General features: G+C 37.4%; 1 pseudogene; it reads right to left on the bottom strand.

Moving 5' to 3' along the window:
- LOC132692843 (osteoclast-stimulating factor 1 pseudogene) overlaps window positions 1–2523 on the bottom strand; it is a 51476-nt pseudogene extending 48953 nt beyond the window's left edge.
- Between the last annotated feature and the right edge of the window lie 15721 nt (window positions 2524–18244).

Below are 18244 nucleotides of genomic sequence, written 5' to 3'. Positions count from 1 at the left end.
AATTTGTAAATATTTATGCAACCAACACGGTAGCACCTAAATATGTAAAGGAAATATTAAATTTAAAAGGGAGAGACAGAGAGGGGTGTCTGGGTGGCTCAGTTGGTTTAGCGTCTGACTTCAACTCAGGTCATGATCTCACAGTCCATGGGTTCCAACCCCACATCAGGCTCTGTGCTGACAGCTCAGAGCCTGGAGCCTGCTTCGGATTCTGTGTCTCCTCTTTCTGCCCCTCCCCTGCTCGTGCTCGCTCTCTCTCTCTCTCTCTCTCAAAAACAAACATTTAAAAAAATGTAAAGGGAGAAACAGAATGCTGCATAACAATAGTCAAGAACGTGCATATCTGATATACATCAATGGATAGATCATAAAGACAGAAAATAAGTAAGGATACACTGGTCTTAGCACATTAGACCAGACTTCTTAGATATATAGAGAACATTCTATCCAAAAGCAACAACATAAACATTCACTTAAGGGAACATGGAACATTCTTCAGGATACATCCATGTCAGGCCACAAAGCAAGTCTTAATAAATTTAAGAAGATTGAAATCATAACCAGGACCTTTTCTCACCACAGCATTATGAAACTAGAAATTGATGTCAATAAGAAAACTAGAAAGTTCACTAACATGTGGAGAGTATACAATATACTGTGAACAAATGGGTCAATGAAGAAATAAAATAGAAATTAAAACACAGCTTGAACAAATAAAAGTGGGAATAAATTATACCAAAACCTATAGGATATAGCAAAAGCAGTTCTAAGAGGAAAGTTCATAGCAAGAAAGGCCTACATCAGGAAATAAGAAGTATCTCAATTAACAACCTAATCTTACAACTCAAGGAACTAGAAAAATAAAATAGTAGAAAGAAGGAAAAACTACTAGAGTAGAAATAAGTAGAGATTAAAAAGACAGTGGGGGGGAAAAATCAATAAATTAAGAGCTGATTCTTTGAAAAAATAAACAAAATTGACAAACCTCTAACTAGATTCTCCAGGAAAAAAAAGGAGAACTCAAATTCAGACATGAAAAAAGAGATGTTACAACTGATACCACAGAAATACGAAGGATCAAAAAGGACTAATATGAACTATTATAAACCAACGCATTTGACAATCTAGAAGAAATGGGTAAATTCCTAAAAATATAAAATCTACCTAGACTGAATCAGGAAGAAATCTAAAATCTGAACAGACCAACTACTAATGAAGAGATTCAATCAGTAATGAAAACCCTTCCAACAACAACAACAAAAAACTTAAGGATCACACAGTTTTACTGGTGAATTTTACACAACTTAAAAAAATATTTTTTTTAATGTTTATTTTTCAAGGAGATAGAGACAGAGTACGGGCAGGGGAGGGGCAGAGAGAGAGGGAGACACAGAATCTGAAGCAGGCTCCAGGCTCCGAGCTGTCAGTACAGAGCCCGACACAGGACACAAACTCACAATCTGTGAGATCATGACCTGATCCAAAGTCAGACACTTAACCAATTGAGCCACCCAAGCACCCCAATGCAACTTTTAAAGAAGAAATACCAATCTTTTTCAAATACTTTTTAAAAGTTAAAGAAAAGGGGATTTTTCCAAACTGTTTTGTAAGGCCTGTGTTACCCCAATAGCAAAACCAGAGGACACAACCAAAAAATAAAGAAAAAATGACAGGCGATATCCATGATGAATATAGGCTGAAAAATCGCCCATGGAATATTAACAAAACAAATTCAACAACACATTAAAAGACCTAAATGATGGTCAAATGAGGTTTATTCCAGAACACAAGAAGGTTCACTATCTGCAGATCCATCCATATGATACCACAAAATAAAATGAAGGATAAAAACTGTGTCATTAGAGGCTCTCACTCAACATGGCATACACGCCAAGATCCTGTGCTCACCCCTTCCCATGGACATACCAAGGTCTGAGAAGACCTAACGACTAGCATAACAGCTGTTCCAAAGCTAAAGATATAAGGAAAAAGGCACATCAAGATGGGGAGATGAGGCAGAAACACATTCAGTTCAGGACCCACATCCCTGGCATGGTGACCCACAAAGAGAAGTATCACAGACTTGGAGGTCCTTCCTCAGGAGCAAAGGCTTCAAGCCCCACCCCAGACAATACCCCCCCTACCATAGGCACCACTGGTAAGATCAACTCCCATAAAATCTGGCTTTAAAAATCAGTTGTACTCACCTCAAGGATCTTCAAAAACCAACCAGAATCACCACCAGGAGAGCCAGAGGGCTCTAGAAAGTGGAGACTCTGCTGTTAAAGTGCAAGGGCATGAACTCACTTGCTCCCAGACTTAGCACAGAGGCAGCAGTCTGAAAAGCACCTGGGACATTACGGGAAGATTACCGACTAGTTTTAGGTTGTATGCTGGAGGAACAGAATTCTGTAGGAACTTTATCCAGGGATCAAAGTGCAGGCAGGTGCCATTTTTCTTGACCTCCTTCTGCCTAGCAGGCCTGGTGCTGGTGAGTGCCAGTTCTGACACCTTCATATACATTGCTAGCAACCCCTACCCTTCCACTCTCTTGCCCTGCAGACACACTCCTCCCCATCTGCCCACTCTGGAGCTCTCCCAAAGCAGCTCCCAACCCACCAAACCTGATGGTGGCCTCAGCCAGCACTGTTGTCCCCTTTCCCCTCCTGTGGAACCTCACTGCCAAACCTGATGCATGGACTCAGATGGGACCAGCACCCCACAGAGTGGCTACTGTTCTGCCACATCCAGTAGGCAGTCTCAGCTGTAAACTGGGTCGCTTAAAAGGGGCCCCTGCATTAGGCAGGGCAAACCTCACCTACCAGCACACCTGCAATATTCATAACTGGGCCTAACGGCCAACCAAACCTGGGGCCAGCCCTGCCCACCAGGGCACCCCCAGCAGATGTTGCCAGTCCTCTCAGCCAGCCAATCCAGGGGCCAGCTCCACCCACCATCTTGCTGGAGCTGTCACACTGCAGCCACAAGAGAAGGCTGCCTGCAGGGGATACTGGTGGAGGGCTCCGTTCTGGTAACCAGGGAGGATTGTGCTCCTGAGAGCCACAGGATGCATTTAACATAAGACCACTCTTTCAAGAATGGTAATACAGCTGATCTAAATAATACATAGAAAACAATACAGATAAACCAAATGAGGAGACAGAGAAATATATTCCAAAGGAAAGAATAAGACAAAACCTCAGATAAAGAACTAAATGAAATGGAGTTAAACAATGGACCTGATAAAGAGTTCAAGGTAAAAGTCACAAAGATGCTCACTGAACCGAGAGAATGGATCAACACAGTAAGAACTTCAACAAAGAGATAAAATATAAATATATATGTTTTGGTGCTGAAGAATAACTGAAAAACACACTAGAAGAAATCAACAGATTTCTGAGGCTAAGAAAAGCCAATCAGCAATCTCAAAGACATGGTAGTAGAAACATCCAAGCTGAACAGCAAAAAGAAAAAAAAATTAAATGGTAACAACTTAAGGACCCCCTGGGATAATATCAAGCATACTAATACTTACATTATAGGAAGCTCAGAAGGACAAGGGAGAAAAACTTAAGGAAATAATTTCTGAAAACTTTGCTAACTTGGGGAAGGATACAGACATCCAGCTCCAGAAAGGTGAGAGATCCCCAAACAAAATAAACCCAAAGAAGTCCACACTAAGACATATAGTAACTAATATTTCAAAAATTAGAGAATTTTATTTTATTTATTTATTTATTTATTTTTTTAATTAGAGAATTTTAAAAGCAGCAGAAGAAAAACAATTAGGTACATACAAGGTAACACCCATAAGACTTCACGCCAGAAGAGAGTGGCAAAATATATTCAAAGAGCTGAAGAGAAAATGCCTAGAACCAAGAATACTCTACTTGGCAAGGTTGTCATTGAGAAGTGAAGGAAAGAGAAAGATTTTTCAAGCAAACAAAAGTTAAACGAGTTTATCGTCACTAAAGTGGTCTTACAAGAAATACTCAAGAGTCTTCTGTACTAGAAATGCCCTAAGTAGAAGCAAATTATAAAAGAAAAAATATCTTTTGTTGCTATGTAAAACAGATAACAAATCACAAAATATATGGGAAGTTAGATAAAGACAGTTCTTTTAGAATGTGTTTGACATTAAGCACTTTTCAGCTTAAAATAGACTGCTATATACACAGGGTGTTATATATAACCCTCATGTTAACTATAAACCAAAAGCTTGTAATAGTATTCAAAAATAAAGAAAAAGGAATACTAACACTAAATTTCTCAAATCACAAAATAAGAGAGCAAGACAAAAAAGGAACAGAGAAGAACTACAAATAATTACTTTAAAGGTAAATCATCTAAATGGTCCAATCAAAAGAAAGATATAAGATCACTGAATGAGTAAAATAAATAAGTCCCATTTATATGCCATCTACAAGAAACTCACATAAGAGCTAAAAACACATGTAGCTTTGAAGTGAAAAATAGGACAAGAGTCCATGCAAATGAAATGTTTAAAAGCTGGGGCAGCAACACTTACATCAGGTGGGGAAAAGACTTTAAAACAGACTATAGCAAGAGACCAAAAAAAAAAAAAGCATTACATAATAAAGGGATCAATTCCACAATATATATCAATTATAAATATCTATATGCCCAACATAGAAACACCTAAATATGTAAAGCAAATATTAACAAAGAAATTCACAGTAATTTCAAAATAGTAGGGAACTTAAACATTCTACTTACTTCAATGGATAGTTGATCCACCAAAAAAAATCAGTAAGAAAGCATTGGCCTTACACAACACATTAGACCAGATGGAGTTAACAGATACACACAAAACATTCCATCCAAACAATGCAGAACATATATACATTTCAAGTATATATAGAACGTTCTCCAGGATAGACCACATATTAGGCCACCAAACAGGTCTCAGTAAATTAAAGAAATTGAAATGATACCAACCGTCTTTTCTGACCACAATAGTATGAAACTAGAAATTACTTACTGGGGGAAGAAACTGGAAAAATATTAACAGACTACTTAACAGCATGCTACTAAACAACCATTATGTCAATTAAAAAAAAAAAATCAAAGAAAAATCGAAAAATACCTTCAGACAAATAAAACGGAAACATTATTCTAAAATCTATGGAACACAGGGGCACCTGGGTGGCTCAGTGGGTTAAGCGTCCGACTTCAGCTCAGGTCACGATCTCTCGGTCCGTGAATTCGAGCCCCTCGTCGGGCTCTGGGCTGATGGCTCAGAGCCTAGAGCCTGCTTCCGATTCTGTGTCTCCCTCTCTCTCTACCCCTCCCCCGTTCATGCTCTGTCTCTCTCTGTCTCAAAAATTAAACGTTAAAAAATAAAAATAAAAATAAATAAAATCTATGGAACACAGTAAAGCAGTTATAAGAATGAATTATATAAGCAATACAGCCCTACGTAAGAAGAAGAAAAAAAAAATCTCCAACAATCTAACCTTATACTAAAGGAACTAGAAAAACCCGACAAAGCCCAAAGTTAGTAGAAGGAAATAAATAATAAAGACCAGAGTGGGAATAAGTAACAGTGTATAAAAAGACAACATAAAAGATTACAGAAACTAAGCTAGTTCTTTGAAAGATAAACAAAACTGATAAAATTTTACCTCGACTCATTTTAAAAAAAAAATCTGAATCAGAAATAAAAGAAGTTACAACCAACACCAAGAAAATACAAAGGATTGTAAGAAACTACAACAAATGATTAAATAATAAATCATTCCACAAAAAAATAATTGGATACATTTCTACAAACATATAATCTTCCAAGATTGAATTGGGGGGAAAAAAATCTAAACAGACTGATTACTTATAATAAAGTTGAATCAGGAATCAAAAAGCTCCCAATAAAGCAAAGTCTAGGACCAGCCATCTTAATAGATAAATTATACTAAACATTTTAAGATGAGTTAATACCTACTCTCAAATTATTACATAAAAGTTTGAAAAAGAACACTTTTCAATTTCTGTAAGGCCAGCATTATTCTGCTAACAAAACCAGCCATAAAAACTACAAAAAGGGGCGCCTGGGTGCCTCAGTTAAGTGGCGGACTTTGGCTCAGGTCATGATCACATGGCTCATGGGTTCAAGCCTTGCATCGGGCTCTGTGCTAGCAGCTCAGAGCCTGGAGCCTACTTGGGATTCTGGATCTCTTCTCTCTCCCCCTCCCCCACTCATACCCTGTCTGTCTCTCTCTCTCTCTCTCTCTCTCTCTCTCTCTCTCTCTCTCTCTCAAAAAATAAACATTAAAAAAACAACTACAAAAGAGGTGCCTGGGTGGCTCAGTCGGTTGAGCGTCTGACTTCAGCTCAGGTCATGATCTCGCAGTTCCTGAGCTCGAGCCCCACGTCAGGCTCTGTGCTGACAGCTCAGGGCCTGGAGCCTGCTTCAGATTCTGTGTCTCCCTCTCTCTCTCTCTGCCCCTCCCCCGTTCATGCTCTGTCTCTGTCTCAAAAATAAATAAACATTAAAAAAAATTTACAAATAAATAAACCACAAAAAAGTTACAGCCCAATATTCATGATGAACATTGATGCAAAAATTCTTACAAAATATTAGCAAACTGAATTCAACAATACATTAAAAAGATCACACACCACAAACATGTGATATTTAGTCCAGGGAAACAAACATGGTTCAATATCCACAAATCAACATCATACACTGGATTAACAAAATGAAGGATAAAATCCTATGATTATTTCAATAGATGCAGAGAAATCATTTGACAAAATTCAGCATCCATACATGATAAAACTCTCAACAAAGTGTATATAGAGGGAACATACTTCAACATAATAAGGCAATATGTAACAAACCCACCGCTAATATAATACTTTCATAATGAAGAGTTGAAAGCTTTTCCTCTAATATCTGGTACAAAACAAGAATGCCCACTCTTGCCACTTTTATTCAATGTAGTACTAGAAGTCTTACCAGCAGCAATCAGGCCAGAATAATACATAAATGCATCCAAACTGGTGAGGAAGAAGTCAATTTGTCGTTGTTTGCAGATGACATGAAACTATACATAAAAAATCCTAAAGATTCCACACACAAAAAAAACCTCTCAAAATAAATAAGTAAATTTTCAGGATTCGAAATTAATATACAAAAACCCGTTGTGTTTCTGTACACTAATAATAAACTATCAAAAAGAGAAATTAAATAAACAATCCCATTTACAACTGCATTAAAAAGAATAAAATACCTAGAAATAAATTTCACCAGGGAGGTTAAAGACCTGTATACCAAAAATTACAACACATGGATGAAGTAAAGATAATACAAATAAATGGAAAATGTGTCATGTTTATTGATCGCAAGAATTAATGTTGTTAAAAAGTCCATGTTACCCAAAGCAATCTACAGATTATGCAATCTCTATAAAATACCAATAGCATTTTTTACAAAAGTGGAACTAACAATTTAAAAATTTGTGTGGATCTACAAAAGACCCTGAATATAGCCAAAGCAATCTTAAGAATAACAAAGATGGAGGTATCATGGTCCAGATTTCAAACTATACTACCAAGCTATAGTGATCAAAACAGATATATTGGCACAAAAACAGGAACATCAACTAATGGAACAGAATTGACAGTCAGGAAGTAACTCACACTTGTATAGCCAATCTACAATGAAGAAGGTAATAATATATAATGGGAAAAGACAGACTCCTCAATAAATGGTACAGGGACACCTGGACAGCTACATGGCAAAGAATGAAGCTGGACCACTTTCTTATACCACACACAAAAATGAAATCATAATGGATTGAAGACCTAAACATAAGACCTGAGTCCATAGAACTCCCCAAAGAAAACACAGGCAGTAAACTCACGGACTTCTGTCTTAGCAATTTTTTGGATGTCTCCTGAGGCAAAGACAACAAAGGCAAAATTAAGTGATTTGTACTACAAAAGACGGAAAAGCTTTTGCAGAGAGGAAACCATTAACCGAATGAAAAGGCAAGCTACTGAATAAAAGGATGTATTTGCAAATGACATATCCAGTAAGAGATTAATATGAAAACGACACAAAGGACTCATACAAGTCAACACCAAAAGAGCTAGCAATCCAATTTAAAAAATGGACAGAAATCTTTTTTTTTAATTTTTTTTCTTAATGTTTTTATTTATTTTTGAGACAGAGAGAGCACGAGCAGGGAAGGGGCAGAGAGAGAGGGAGACACAGAATCGGAAGCAGGCTCCAGGCTCTGAGCCATCAGCACAGAGCCCGATGCGGGGCTCAAACTCACAGACTGTGAGATCATAACCTGAGCCAAAGTCGGACGCTCAACTGACTGAGCCACCCAGGCGCCCCTGGACAGAAATCTTGAATAGACATTTCTCTAAAGATGACACACAGAGGGCAAACAGGCATGTGAAAAGATGCCCAACATCACTCATCACCAAGGAAATGCAAATCGAAACCACAATAAGGTGTCACCTCACACTTTCACAATGACTAGTATCAAAGTGATAAGAATTAACAAATGTTGGCCAGGATGTGGAGAAAAGAAAAACATCATGCACTGTTGATGGGATTGTAAATTGGTGCAGACATACAGTATGGAAAACAGTATCACTTCAAAATCACCTCAAAAAACAGTATCACTTCAGTATCACCTCAAAAAATTAAAAATAGAAATGCCACCCCACCCAGAAATTCTACTTCCAGATACATATTTGAAGAAAACAAAAAACACGAATTATAAGAGATACATATGCCCCTATGTTCATTGCTCATATTTTACAATAACCAAAATATGAAAGCAACCTAAGTATCCATCGATAGATGAATGTATAAAGATGTGGCATACACATACAATAGAATTTTACTCAGCCATGGGGCACCTGAGTGGCTCAGTCAGTTGAGTGTCTGGCTTCGGCTCAGGTCATGATTTCACAGCTTGCGAGTTCCAGCCCTGCATAGGGCTCTGTGCTGACAGCTCAGAGCCTGGAGCCTGCTTCCGATTCTGTGTCTCCCTCTCTCTCTGCTCCTCCCCCATTCATGCTCTTTCTCTCTCTCTCTCTCAAAAATAAACATTAAAAAAAAATTTTTTTAAAGAATTTTACTCAGCCATAAAAAAGAATGTAATCTTGTTATTTGCAGCAACATGGATGGACCTAGAATGTATTATGTAAGGGAAATAAGTCAAATACCTTGTGATTTCACTTATATGTGGAATCTAAAAAACAAAACAAATGAATAAAACAAAAGCAGAAAAAGACTCATAAGTACAGAGGAAAAAAACTTGTGGTTGCCAAAGGGATGGGGGCAGGAGCTTGGTCAAAATATTTCAAGGGGATTGAGAGGTACAAACTTTTAGTTTTAAAATAAGCCACAGAGATGTAAGTACAGCATAGACAATATAGTCAATAGGATTCTAATAGCTATGTATGGTAGACAGATGGTAACCAGACATATTGTGTTCATTTCATAAGGTATATAAATGTCAAATCACTGTGTGGTACACCTGAAATTAATATATCACATCTCAAATATACTTCAATAAAATATCATATTATCATCTCAATATCTGCAGAAAGAGAATTTTAACAATTCAACACCCATTCACAATAAAGCTCTCAACAGAGTAGGTATCGAGGGGACATAACTCAACATGACAGAAAGGTCACATATGACAAGCACTTAGCTAACATTACACTGAATGGTGAAAAGCTGAAAGCTTTCCCCCAAAATCAGTTATAAGACAAGGATGCCCACCTCTTGCTATTTTTATTCATCACAGTACTAGAAGTCATAACCAGAGGAATTAGTCAAAATAATAATAAATTAAACACATTGAAATTAGAATGGAAGCAAAACTGTCACCATTTTCAGATGATATATATAGCAAACCCTAAGTACTCCACCAAATAACTGTTCGAATGAATAAAACTCAGAACAGTTGCAGGATACTAATCAATAAATAAAAATCCTGTGTATTTATATGCACTAATAACAAACTATCAGAAAGAAACTAAGAAAACCTATTTCTAAGTGCATAAAGAAGAATCAAATATCTACTAATAAATTTAATCAAGGAAGCAAAAGACCTGTACCTTGATAACTATGCAATATTAATCATGCACTATACAATGATATAACTATAAAATATTAATGAAAGAAATTAAAGACATGAATAAATGTAACAAATTCTTAATCATGAATTAGAAGAATTAACAATCAACAGACATATGCCTATATAATCCTATCAAAATCCTATTTAATTTTTTAAATCTTTATTTATTTTTAAGAGAGAAAGAGATCACGAGTGGGGGAGGGTTAGAAAGAGAAGGAGACACAGAATTGGAAGCAGTCTCCAGGCTCCCAACTGTCAGCACAGAACCTGACGTGGGGCTCACACCCATGAACCACAAGTTCATGACCTGAGCTGAAGTCAGACACTCCACTGACTGAGCAACCCAGGTTGCCCCCCGCTATCAAAATTCTAAAGGCAATTTTTACAAAGTAGCAAAAAAAATCCTAAAATTTGTATGAAATCACAAACAACCCCAAACAGTGAAAACAACCTTGAGAAAGAACAAAGCTGGGGGAGTTACATGCCCTGATTTCAAACACTATTATAAAGCCACGGTAATCAAAACAGTATGGTGTTGGCAAAAGAAGAGACACAAAGATCAATGAAACAGAATTGAGATCCCAGAAATAAACTCACACATGTGCAGTCGTTTAGCTTATAAAACAGAGCCAAAAATATAAATGGGAAAACAATCTCTTCAATAAATGGTTCTGGAAAAACTTGACAGCCACATGCAAAAGAATGAAACTGGACCACTATAGTGCTTTATACACAAAAAAGTAAAAATGGATTAATAGCTTGAATGCAAGACTTCAAACTATAAAACTCCTAGAACAAAACATGGCAGGGGGAGCTCCTTGATATCATTCTTAGCAATGGTTTTTTTGGAGTTGACACCAAAAGCAAGGCAACAAAAGCAAAAACAAACAAGAAGGACTATAGCAAACTAAAAACCTTCTGCACAGGAAACCATCAACAAAGCATAAAAGCACTCTACAGAATGAGCAAAATATTTGCAAGTCATATCTCATAAGGGGTTAGTATTTAAGATAAAGAAGTTATACAATTCAATAGGGAAAAAAATCAAACAATATGATTAAGAAAATGTGCAGAGGACCTAAATAGATATTTCTTAAAGATATACAGATGGCCAACAAACACATAAAAAGATGCTCAACATCACTAACCATCAGGGAAATGCAAACCCAAACCATGAAGAGCTATCATCTCACGCCTGTAAGGATATTACTAAAAACAAATAAACAAGAGATAACAAGCATAGGCAAGGATGTTGAGTAAAGAGAATATTTTGTGCTGTCGGCAGACATGTAAATTGGTGTAGCCACTATGAAAAACAGTTTAGAAATTTCTGAAAAAAATTACAAATTGAACTACAATATGGTCCAGCCACTCCAACTGTGGGTATTTACTAAAAAAAAAATAAAAAAAAAAATGAATAGACTAACGAAAAGATACATACACTCTCATGGTCATTGCAGCATTTATATAATAGCCATGATATGGGGGCAAAGACTGTATCTCCTGACAGATGAATGGACAAATAAAATGTGGGGTGTGTGTAATGGATATTATTCAGCCATAGAAAAGAATAAAATCTTGCCTTATGTGAAAACATGAATGAACTTAAGGGCATTATGGTAAATGAAATAAGTCAGACAGAGACAAATTCTTATGGGTTCACTTATATGTGGTATCTACAAACAAAAAAACATTCAACTCAGAGAAAAGACTGGTGGTTGTCAGAAATGGAGGAGAGAGAGGAGTTAAAATGGCAGAGTATTATGGGGACCCTGAGCTTGTCGCATCTGCACCAAACCATTTTGAACACCTAGAAAATTGATTCGAGGATTAATGCAACGATCTACATAATTGGAGCTGGAGAACTTGGCAAGTATGTGGTGCAGAGAGGTGAACTGGGGGAAAGAAAAGCCGTGGAGCTGCAGAGGGGAGGAAGTGATTCTCACGGAGAAAGGAGAAGGAGAGGAGAAAGGGGGAGAGTGTGGCACATTGGGATCCTGCAAGAAAAGCACTCCCCTGGAAGTAGCTGAAGATAAAAAGAGTGAAAACACTTGCAAGGGACTGAACAAGAAATCTGTTCTCCAAGAACAATGATAGGGAGAAAGGAGAGGGGTTCAATACCACCAGCATTCTACAAACAGTGAAGCACAGAGTCTGAAGTTTTGGAGCTCAGTGACTGGCGGTGCTCTGGTGAGGAAGCAGGTCAAATCCCAGGAGCAGACAGCAGGGTCCAAGGGGTCAATGTGCCATGCTGAGAGAAGTGGTTCCCCTGCTTGGAGTGCATTTGGTAGAGATCATAAGCCTCCCTGTAGGCAAAGGTCCCAGTAGAGACAGAGAATAGCCACATTTACTGATACTGGAACAAAGATTCCAAGGGCAGCAAAACCTGGAACTGGCTGTTGCTCAGCCAGATCCTCCACCAGAGAATTGGTGGGAGTCTGAGCCATGGGGGTCTCTGAAGTGTGGGGTTTGAAACACAACCCCAGCTGAGATAAAACTCTGAAGGGAGGTGCCACCTGGCAGGTGGACTGCTTAGACACAGACAAGTTGGAGGTAGGGAGCTGACAGGGGCCTGAGACAAAATATGGCTGCTTGATCATGGGTTGGTAAGGATGTATCACTCCCGAGCCAGACACTAGGGAGCTGGGTGAAGCCATTTCCACTTCTAGCCCATGTGCACACATGCATGCACCATATGGATCGACCCCAATAAGTTAAGCAGCGCTACCAAGTGGAGAACAGTGGCATTACACCAAGTCCTGCCCAACTGCACCCTCCAGGCACATCTCCCAGAAGAACAGCACAAATCCCTTCGACCTGCTTAATAGTCTACAGACTATAGTGCACTGCAAAGTTTCAGTTCTAAGGGAAACAGGATGTAGCTTCATTCAAGTTTCATTCTGGTTGCTGGTTCATTTATTTGTTTGTTTTCTTTGCTTCTGTTTTTGCTGAAATTGTTTTCTTTTTTCTTTCTTTTCTTTCTCTTTCTTGGATATAAAAAGAGCACTTTCTTTTTTGTTTTTTATTTTTTTAATTCTATTTTATATTCTTTATTTTATTCTATTAAATTTTTTTTAATTTTTTTAAACTTTTTTTTCCCTTTCTCTTTTTTCTCTATTCTATCAAGCTTCTCTCAACCATCAGACAAAAACACCTAGGATCTAGGTTCCTTTATTTGGTTTGTTCTGTTTTTAGTTTTTTAATTATAATTTTTTATTGTATTAATATTTTTCTTCCTCCAAAAATGACAAAATGGATCAATTCACCCCAAAAACACAGGAGGAAATTACAGCCAGGGATTTATCAACACAGATATAAGATGTCTGATCTAGAATTAAAACCAAGATAATAAGAATACAAGCTAGGGTTGAAAAAGCATAGAAGACACCTGAGAATTCTTTTCTGTGGAGATAAAAGAACTAAAATCTAGTCAGGCCAAAATTAAAAATGCTTTAAACAAGATGCAATCTCAAAGGATGCCGTGACAGCAAGGATGGAGGAAGCAGAGTAGTGAAGAAGTTAGATAGTAATGAAGCAGAAAAAAAGAGGGAAACAAAGGCAAAAGATCACAATACAAGACTTAAAGAACTCTATTAAAAAGGACTAATATTGGGCTCAGTCTGTTAAGCAGATGACTCCTAATTTCAGCTCAGGTCATGATCTCACGGTTCATGGGTTCAAGCCCCGCATCGAGCTCTGCATTGACAGTGTGGAGTCTGCTTGGGATTTTTGTATTCTTTCTGCCCCTCCCCCACTTGTGCACTCTGAATCTCTCTCTCAAAGCAAATAAATAAACTTAAAAAATACTTTTTAAAAAAGGATTAACATTTGAATCATAGGAGTCCCAGAAGAAGAAGAGAGAAAAAAGGGGCAGAGGTTCATATGAGCAGACTGTAGCTGAAAACTTTCCCAATCTGGGGAAGGACACAGACATCAAAATCCCAGAAGCACAGAGAACTCCCATTACATTCAACAAAAAACAACCATCACCAAGGCATATCCTAGTCAAATTCACAAAATACACAGACAAGGAAAGAATTATAAAAGCAGCAAAGGAGATAAAGTCCTTACCTAAAAAGAAGACAGATCAGGTTCATAGCAGACTTGTCCACAGAAATTTGATAGGCTAGAAAGGAATGGCATGGTATATTCAACAGGCTGAATTAGAAAAAATAGGCAGCCAACAATTCTTTATCCAGCAATGTTGTCATTCCAAATAGAAGGATAGATAAACAGTTTCCCATACAAACAAAAACTAAAGGAGTTTGAGACTGCTAAATGAGGTCTGCAAGAAATTTTAAGGAGGATTCCTTTGAGTGGAGAAAAAACAAAACAAAATTAAAAAGACCAAAACCAACAAAGATTAGAAATGACCAGAGAAGGGGCACCTGGGTGGCTCAGTCGGTTAAGCGGCCGACTTCAGCTCAGGGCATGATCTCGCGGTCCGTGAGTTCGAGCCCCGCGTCGGGCTCTGTGCTGACAGCTCGGAGCCTGGAGCCTGTTTCAGATTCTGTGTCTCCCTCTCTCTGACCCTCCCCCGTTCATGCTCTGTCTCTCTCTGTCTCAAAATAAATAAACGTTAAAAAAAAATTTAAAAAAAAAAAAAAAGAAATGACCAGAGAACATCACCAGAAACACCAACTCTACATGTAACACAATGGCACTAAATTCATACCTTTCAATAACCACTCTAAATGTAAATGGACTAAACACTCCAATCAAAAGATATAGAGTATCAGAATGTATTTTTAAAAAAACCCATTCATATGATGCCTCTAAGACACTCATTTTAGAGCTAAAGACACCTGCAGATTGAAAGTGAGGGGATAGAGAACCATCTCTCATGCTGATGGACATCAAAAGAAAGCCAGAATAGCCACATTCATATCAAACTAGATTTTAAAACAAAGACTGTAATAAGAGATAAAGAAGGGCGTTATATCATAATTAAGGGGTCTATCCACCAAGCAGGTCTAACAAATGTAAATATTTATGTCCCCAACTTGAAGGAACCCAAATATATCAATCACAAACATAAAGAAATGCATTGATAATAATGCCATAATAGTAGGAGTCTTTAACACCCCACTTAGCAACGGATAGATCACCTAAACAGAAAATCAACAAGGAAACAATGGCTTGGAATGACACACTGGACCAAATGGACTTAACAGATATATTCAGAACATTTCATCCTAAAGCACCAGAATACACATTCTTCTCATGTGCACATGGCACATTCTCCAGAATAAGTCACATAAAGGCCACAAATCAGCCCTCAACAAGTACAAAAAGATCGAGATCATACCATGCCTATTTTTAGACCACAACATTATGAAACTTGAAATCAACAACAAGAAAAAAAAACTGGAAAGACTACAAATACTTGGAGATTAAAGAACATCCTACTAAAGAATAAATGGGTTAATCAAGAAACTAAAGGGGAAATTAAAAAGTACATGGAAGCCAGTGAAAATGAAAACACAACAGTCCACAACAGTCTGGGATGCAGTAAAGGTGGTCATAAGAGAGAAATAAATAGCAATCCAGGCCTTCCTAAAGAAGAAAGAAATGTCTCAAATACACAACATAACCTTACACCTAAAGGAACTGGAAAAAAGAATAGCAGATAAAGTCCAAAACAAGCAGAAGAAGGGAAATAATAAAGGTTAGAGCAGAAATCAATGATATCAAAATTTAAAAACAAAACAGATCAACAAAACCATGAGCTTGTTCTTTGAAAGAATAAGCAAAACTGATAAACCCCCAGCCAAATTTATCAAAAAGAAAAAGGAAATGACAGAAATAAAATCACCAATGAAAGAGAAGAGAGCAAAGAAACACACAAAAAGAAAACAACACCACAGAAATTCAACAATAAGAGAATAGTATTAGCAATTATATACCAACAATTTGAGCAATCTGGAAGAAATAGACAAATTCCTAGAAACATATAAACTACCAAAACTGAAACAGGAAGAAGTAGAAAATTTTAACAGACCCATATCCAGTAAAGAAATTGAATCAGTAATCAAAAATCTCCCAACAAGCAAGAGTCCAGGGCCAGATGGTTTTCCAGGGGGAATTCTACCAGACATTTAAAGAAGAGTTAATACCTAGTCTTCTGAAGCGGTTCCATAAAATAGAAATGGAAGGAAAACTTCAAATGCATTCAATGAGGCCAGCATTACATTGATTCCAAAACCAGATAAAGACCCCACTAAAGAGGAGAATTACAGACCAATCTTCCTGGTAAACATGGATGCAAAAATTCTCAAAAAGATACTAGCAAACCAAATCCAACAATACATTAAAAGAATTATTCACCACGATGAAGTCGGATTTATTCCTGGGATGCAAGACTGGTTCCATATCCGCAAATCTATCAATGTGAATAAAAGGACAAGAACCACATGATCCTCTCAATAGATGCAGAAAAAACCATTTGACAAAATAAACCATCCTTTTTATCATGGATTGGAAGAACAAATATTGATAAAAACCCTCAAGAAAGTAGGGATAGAAGGAACATGCCTCAATATCATTAAGGCCATATATGAAAGACCCATTGCTAATATCATCCTCAATGGGGGGAAAACTGAGAGCCTTCCCCCTTAATGTCAGGAACACGACAAGGATGTCCACTCTTACCACTGTTGTTGAACACAGCATTGGAAGTCCTAGCCTCGGCAATGAGACAACAAAAGAAATAAAAGGCATCCAAATCAGCAAGGAGGAAGTCAAACTTTCACTCTTTGCAGATGACATGATACTCTACATGGAAGACCTGAAAGACCACCAAAAAACTGCTAGAGTTGATACGTGAATTCAGCAAAATCACAGGATATAAAATCAACATACAGAATTTGGTTGCATTTCTATACACCAATAATGAAGCAGCAGTAAGACACATGAAGGAATTGATCCCATTTACAATTGCACCAAAAACCATAAAATACCTAGGAATAAACCTAACCAAAGAGGTAAAAGATCTGTATGCTGGAAACTATAGAAAGCTTATGAAAGAAATTGAAGAAGACATAAAGAAATGGAAAAGCATTCCATGGTCATGGATTAGAAGAACAAATATTGTTTAAATGTCGATACCACCCAAAGCAATCCACATATTCAATTCAGTCCCTATCAAAATAACATGCACTCTTCACAGAGCTGGAACAAACAATTCTAAAATTTTATGGAACCAGAAAAGACACCAAAATAGCCAAAGCAATCCTGAAAAAGAAAAACCAAAACTGGAGGCATCACAATTCTGGACTTCAAGCTGTATTACAAAGCTGTAATCGTCAAGACAGTATGGTACTGGCACAAAAACAGACACTCAGATCAATGAAACAGAATAAAGAGCCAAGAAATGGACCCACAAATGTATGGCCAACTAATCTTCAACAAAGCATGAAAGAATATCCAATGGAAAAATGGCAATTTCTTCAGCAAACGGTGTTGGGAAAACTGGACAGCAACATGCCGAAGAATGAACCTGGACCACTTTATTACTCCATACACAAAAATAAACTCAAAATGGATGAAAGACCTAAACATAAGATAGGAAACCATCAAAATCCCAGAGGACAAAACAACCAACATCCTCTTTAACCTCAGCTGCAGCAACTTCTTACTAGACATGTCTCTAGAGGCAAAGGAAACAAAAGCAAAAACAAACTATTGGGACCTCATCAAGATAAAAAGCTTCTGCACAGCAAAGGAAACAATCAACAAACTAAAAGGCCACTGATGGAATGGGAGAAGATATTTGCAAATGACATACCAGATAAAGTGTTAGTATCCAAAATCTATAAAGAACTGATCAAACTCAACACTCAAAAAACAAATAATCCAGTGAAAAAATGGGCAAATGACATGAACAGACACTTTCCAAAGACATCCAGGTGTCTAATAGGCACATGCAAAAATGCTCAACATCATTCATCATCAGGGAAATACAAATCAAAACTACAATGAGATACCACCTCACACCTGTCAAAATGGTTAAAATTAACAACTCAGGGAACAAAAAATGTCAGCGAGGATGCAGAGAAAGGGGAGTACTTTTGCACTGCTGGTGGAAATGCAAACTGGTGCAGCCACTCTGGAAA

This window comes from Panthera onca, chromosome B1 (assembly GCF_046562875.1).
Source record: "Panthera onca isolate mPanOnc1 chromosome B1, mPanOnc1 haplotype 2, whole genome shotgun sequence".
In the NCBI taxonomy this organism is placed as follows: domain Eukaryota; kingdom Metazoa; phylum Chordata; class Mammalia; order Carnivora; family Felidae; genus Panthera; species Panthera onca.
This window is presented reverse-complemented; position numbering and strand designations above follow the sequence as displayed.